Raw genomic sequence first — 6861 nt, 5'->3', positions numbered from 1 at the left:
CTCCGCCCCGCGCCGCTTCCGCCGGGGCCGGGCGCGGGGGGAGCCGTAAATGGGCGCTTCTGTCGCGGCCTGTCTTACATCAGCGTGCGCGGCTAAGAGAGGCCAGGCGTATCCCCCCCGCCGCAGGGGAGGTGAGGTGGTTCCGCCAGGAACTCGTGTAGGCGCACCCGGTCCCTGGCTGGGCAGGTTCCTGCTGCTCGCTAAGCACGGGCAGGACACGTTTTTCCCTGCAGCTGTGCCCTAGGGATGTGGTTTTGGACAGCGAGCAGTTACTTTGCATCCTAAGGAGGCGAGATGAGGTAAGACCCATTTCGTAGGCTCGGCTCACGGCACACGTGAAAAACTGTCGGGGTTTGTGCTGTGAGACTGTGTTGAGGCTTTTCTGATCAAGAACAAGCTTCAATACAAGAAATTTGCTGTGCAGCACCTCTGATGGGCACCGGTAATTAATGGATTTTGCGTGAGAATTTCATCTCCAGAGGCTGCTGTGAGTCTAGAGCGTTTAACTGGAGCAATCACCCAAGGGAGCCCCAGCACCCTCTGGCTCAGAGGGGTGTCACCAGCCTCTCACAGGCACGGGTACGAACTTCACACGAGATGCTGAACAAGCGGCCGACACTCACCAAGCATCTGCAGGTCAGTTGCGTGGGCTGCTCAGCGCCCTGGGACTGGGACAGACACACGGCTGAGAAGGAAATGGTCACCTCTTCACCTTTGCCAGGGTTTCAACCCTGATCTGCCGTTCAAATGTGCCAGAATTCAGAAACAGAAATCATTAGTTGGGCCTCATGAAGATGAGTTCAGCTGTCAAGTCTTGATTCTAGAACAGGTGCAGACATATTCAAGGTTCACATTTTTTCAAGTTGTCTTAAAACCAACACGAATCAGCCTCACATCCCCTCAGTGTGCAGTAGGTGGCCAAGGCCCATTTTGTACACAGGCAATAACAGCTCTTTTAATCCGGGAGGTGTTTCGCTCACAGAGCTCTGCCAGCGCAGCCTTTGCAGCCGAAGCTGTGGCAGGAGCCAGAGCAGAAAGTCATGTCCTGTTTGCACTTACCACGGTTTCAGCCGAAGAGCGGGTTTCAGCCGTGTGTGGGCAGCGCTTTTGCCTCCGGCTTAACCGTCTGGAAGGTTTCGGGCTTTGCCAGCAGGTGGCAGAGGCCGATCAGCGGTGGGAAACACGCGTGGGAGGGGACGCCGGCTCTTCCTGGCCGGGTGACTGGCGTGGATGGGGTTTAAAACCAGAGGGAAGAGGCAGCAGCCCGTGCGTGCATGTGTAGACTGGAGGAGAAGGGAAGGGTGGACCGTTTCAATCCACTCTTTGTTTTCCCGAGGTTAAGCCCTGCTTACCGGAATAATCTTATCAGCTGAAACCGTTTCAACAGAACTGGGCCCTTAACAAAACCGAGGTGCAGATGCTTTGAAATACGGTAGAAGTTAGCCTGTTGTATGCTTTAATTATATGTGAGCATGGCCAGATAGGCTAGGGGGGGAAAGACCTTTGAAAAATCTGGGCATCTGGCTTGTTATTTGTGTTACTGTTTAATTTACTCGGATGCAACTGATACCGATTTTTCTCAGAAGCTGACGGCTGTGCACAGAGCCTGACCCGAGTTACACTAGAGTATCTGTAGTGACTGCAGCAAAGCTATTCTGGGTGTTTACCACTGTGGTAAGTCCCATTCAAGCGCTCTCATCTTCATACAGATGACAGTTTCTACTGTCAAGAGAGAGATGATTGACATTGGATTTATTTATTTTTAATGTATAACAATGTCTTAGAATGAAGGACACGGTGGAAAAGAATGGTGGTGAAATCTCTATGACAATAAAATGTTTCTTTTGACAATTTAGCCTTTCTAACAGTAAATGCTTTCGAGTTTAAAGATGTTGCTATTTTTCTGTGCGACACAAGACATGGTTTTAACCTAAGGCAAAAAGAGACAGCTTCAGTATCACTTACAGAGTACTTGCATGGTTGTCTAGGAATAGCCACGAGGTCTACCTGCTGTTTTCATTCATTGTCCAATATTTCAAGGGAATTTATTGTAAAGAAAGAACAGTGTCAAGTACAGCTCTTTAAATAAATGAAAGTAGCACAGATCTCTGAATGATTAGGTGATCCCCAGCTGCTGCTCACATAGAGTGGCAACTGGAGGCTCAATTAAATTTCTTAATTAGAATTCAGCACAAAGTTACTCAGATTTTATGATCATAGAATCTGCATTGCCAGGAGCCAAAACACATTTTATTTAAGAGGACATAAAAATGTGTTGAGTACAACTTATTAAAGAGCCACAAGTGACTTCAGAAGAAATAAGTAAATGGCACCTCAAAGAGATGTAAGGTTCATTTGATATTCTAACATTATGCCATTCCCTGTTTAAATAAAGAAAATCTTGAGTTTAAAGAGCTCAGAATCATGGCATCATGGAATTGTCAGGAGTTGGAAGGGACCTCTAGAAATCATCCGGTCCAACTCCCCTGCTGAAGCAGGATCCTCTAGAGCACATTACTCAGGACTGCATCCGGGCAGGTCTTGAATATTCATTTCCAGAGAAGGGGACTCCACAGCCTCCCTGGGCAGCCTGTTCCAGGGCTCTGACACCCTCACCATAAAGAAGTTTTTCCTCATATTTAAATGGAACTTCCTATGTTCCAGCTTGTGCCCATGGCCCCATATCCTGTCACTGGGAACTACTGAGAAGAGTCTGGCTCCGTCTTCCTTGCACCCACCCTTTAGATACTTATAGACATTAATAAGGTCTCCCCTCAGTCTTCTCTTCTCCAGGCTAAAGAGTCTCAGCTCTCTCAGCCTTTCCTCATAAGGGAGATGGTCCAACCCCCCAAGTCATCTTTGTTGCCTTCATCTGGGCTCTCTCTATTAGTTCCCTACCTCTCTTGAACTGGGGAGCCCAGATCTGGATGTAGTATTCCAGATGAAGAGCAGTTCAGTTACGGCCTAATCCTTCAAAGCTATAAGCAATCTTCAATAATGAGTGGGAAGGGGAAAATTCTTTGCAATTCTGTGTGTATTGGATACTCAGTTTTTCACCACCATGCAAACTGCACAGTACTTTCTCTGTGTTCCAGCAAACCATTAATGTAAACCAATCACTTTTAGAAAGTTAAACTCAGTTTAATCCTTCTTCTCATTATTACTTTGCTGGCAACCTTCCTCTAGCACTGTCAGTTTTGTTCTAATGCCAAAAGCAATACCCAGTAAGGAAAAAGAGCATTTCAAGCCTTCACTAACAGGTTTCCTTAGCTAGAGCCCTGACAATCTTTCTTGTACAGCCTAGTGACATCCACTGTGTCATCGGTGGAAGGACACTGGGCTGGATTGTGAAGCCTGCTCCTCATTGTGAAAGCTGTAAAAGTTCACTGCCAGATAACAAGACTAAAAGCTAATTCAGGAACTGTTTCTCAAGAGCTATCCTCTGGTTCCCCTCATCAGAGTGAATGCACTCACTCACTGAAGCATCTCTTGGCAGAGATTTTGGCCTCATTCCAGCTGTTTCTCTCTTCTCTGGGATTTTCTTATTCAGTGACTGGTTGTGATCTTTAATCCTGGTTATCTTATACACAGAGCCCCACTGAAAAAAGAAGCCTTCCCTGCCATGGAACAGTCCAATTAAAACAAACTAAGAAAAAAAATAATTACAAGGGCCAGTCCTGCCTATGAATTTATTACAATTTTATTTTTTTTTTTTGAGGGGGATTTGGAAGCACAGGCATTTCCTCTTGTTGGATGTGATATCAAAATACATAGTTTGTAAGCTAAAGCTGAATTTACATGATGTAGTTGAGTAGGACCTTCAGGTGAACTTACCCCCTTGACAGGACATATGTACTTGGTAAGCATTTTGAAATAATTTTATGAGGGTTTTTGTGCTCTTAATAGATGCCATCTAGCATTTGGTAGCATTGAGCAGATACCATCTGCAGTGACTCTAGGCAGTGACTAAACATAGATCTGCAGACTCCAAGACTCCAGTTTCATTGCTTTGCAGCAGAAGGAGAGAAGTAAATGGCCATAAGGGGAAAATCCCCATCCTAAAATGAAAGCAAAGAGAACTTGAATGAAGTATTTGTCCCATAGGATTAATCCTATCTAGATAATCGAGATGGAAGGTATAGTCAAGCTGTTCCTCTATGCATCTCGTCTCTTGTCCTAGAGAACATTCTTTTAATATGCATAGACCATGGCTATTGACAAGCTGTTTGGATGATGCTTTTCCATGGAAGAAAAATTTTAAGGCATTCTTGCTATTCACATTCTTTCTGTATTAATGATTGCAACTGCATAGCTTTACTAATTTAAAATATTTATGCCCACTATTTCAAAATGAACATATAGCAGCACCATTCAACATTTGCTTCTCCTTTTCAGAAGCCTTGCAAAAGACTTTACCTCTTCCTGTGAAAGCTGCCTATACTGAGATTTTTCTGAAGCAGTCTGAAATTGCTCACTCACCTCTGACGCAGCACTAGGAAGATGAAAATACTGTGCAAACAGGATGTCTTGGGTTAAAAAACATATTGTTCAGGTCTGCTCAGAGCATGACAGGAGCAAGCCCACATAGTACTTGTGTACTTTGCTTCCTGTGGTAGATTTGTATTGCTACCAGACAATATGGCACCTCCTGTGAGTAGTTTTGAACATTTTGAGTGCTCGTCCATGCACACAAGCTCCCACTCCTTGTCAAAATGATGGAATATCTCTCGTGTGAGCACAGTTATAGCAGCATAAAAATGCTTATGTTGTAGTATTTATACGGGTATGGCTTGTTCCTAGAAAGGATAATATTACGGTGTGATTAGAGATGGGAGATTTAATCACTGACATTGTTTTGGATAGGCAATAGGGGAGAATGAAGTTAAGCCTCCGGGTATCTGCAGAGAGGATGTGGAGTTTGCATTATCATGAGTGCATGTGTAATATACTCTCAGGTCCTGAGGGGATAGCGTACTATCCTGCTGTCCCACTGAGACCAGGAAGAATCTCAGCTAGAAAAGCGTTACTGGCAGCAGTAAATGGGCATGACAGGAACAGCCAAGTCCACTAATCCTGCATGTTGTCCACAGAGCCGTGTTCTCCCTCTTAATGAAAAGGTGGAAAGGGGGAAATCGAGTTGGATTGCTTGGGAATGCAATGAAATCTCTCTCAATTCTTCGTTATCCATAAGGATTAACGCACCTTGAAGCCTTGCTTTCAGTACCAGGCCCTGGAGAACTAATTTCCCCCCTCACGTGGAAACTTTCTGTGGGAAGAGCAACTACACAGGACGTGACTTGAGCCCTCAGTGCAGCACTGCAAATGTGCAGTTTGCTATGTTAGACGCTCAGCTTGTCCAGCTAGGTGACCTCTAGGGTCATCTTCCTTTCCTTTCCCACCACAGCCCCCTTTCCCTTCGGTCACCAATGACTACATGGGGGAGGTCAAGTTAGGGAGAGATACAAACAGTGGAGCAGAGAAGTGGTAATGACAACAAATCAATTTAACTAATAAATATTTGTAAAAGCTATATATAGCTGAAGCATACATTAGAACTTTATTTACAATAGAATGTTCTAGCCTTTTCCTGTTAGCTCTCAAATACTTTTCATTTGGAAGTAGAGCATCTTTATAATATGGGAATTGTTCCTTAGAAATTGAGGTTTAGGGCACCATTTTTTATGATTTTGTTTGTTTGTTTTTGTGAGAAATTCAGAGACTGTGAATAAGATGAATAGTTAAAACAAAGGTACTGGGAATGCAGTATGCAGAGCTGTACCTGGTCAGGAATGTCTCGAGTTTTCATGAAATCAGATAACTACGGACTGGTGGAAATGTTGTGTCTGTCTAGTCATTTTGGAACGTGTTTGGCTCAACACATAGCTGTGTTGTGCTGCTGGCTAACAGTCACAGTCTGAAAGTAACTGAGAAGCAACTGTGAGAGGGAAGGCAGCTCTTTGCCAATCAGAGGGATATGCAGAAAGAAGAGGGAAAAAAAAAAAAGGTATCACCTTCTTTGTGAACAAGGATGATTTGGGGGTCAGAGCATCAGTCTGAAACTCAGTCAGTGTCATGCACATGCTTCTGCCTGAGCACCTCCTATGTGAACTTGGTAAATGAATTTTGCACACAGTGTCCTGAAATTCCCACTGAGTTCAGTTGCTTTATTTTCTGGATGTCTGCCAGTTAACATTTAGGCCTGTGTTCTTCATGGCTCTGTTTCCTTGCTTGATTCGGAGACAAAGAGGAGCAAGGGGGATGGTGCATGCAGGAGGAAGATAATGATGCGGAGAAACCTCGTGTAATCTTTGCATTTCAGTTTCCTGAGGGTTTTTGTTTGTTGTGTTTTTTTGGGGTTTTTTTGTTTGTTGTTTTTTGTTTTTTAAGCTGAATGCTCCAGGAACTGTTCTGGCTTGCATTTCGGATGAAGTAGCTGCTTGAAAGCCTGGTTAGAGGGGGCAGCTGTTGGAAACAGGCGTTCTGGATAATGTGTTTAACCCAGCACGGGTGCTGCATGCAGAGGATTCCCCTGGGTTCTCTCGGTTGACTTCCTTCCGAAGCGCAGCATCCCTGCTGAATCCAGCACCTGGTACAGCTGGTGCTTTGGGAAGGGAGGCGGGCTTGTGCTTCTTGGGCTGAAGGGAGGAAATCTCATGAGGTCCCAATCATGGAGGTTAATGCACGGCAGAGAAGAGCCTGCGGGCGTTTTCCCTGCAAGCCCGGCCTCCGGCTGACGGAGGACGTGACATGCTCGGTTTCTGGAGCAGTGGCGTGAGCAGCATGACCGGGGGGCTCCGGTGCCGGGTTCCTGCCCCAGCCCCTCAGGCAGGACCGGCCGCGCCAGCGCAGCGCAGCCCGGGC

The sequence above is a fragment of the Chaetura pelagica genome, unplaced genomic scaffold (assembly GCF_000747805.2).
Source record: "Chaetura pelagica isolate M959 unplaced genomic scaffold, ChaPel_1.0 scaffold416, whole genome shotgun sequence".
NCBI classification, from domain to species: domain Eukaryota; kingdom Metazoa; phylum Chordata; class Aves; order Apodiformes; family Apodidae; genus Chaetura; species Chaetura pelagica.
This window is presented reverse-complemented; position numbering follows the sequence as displayed.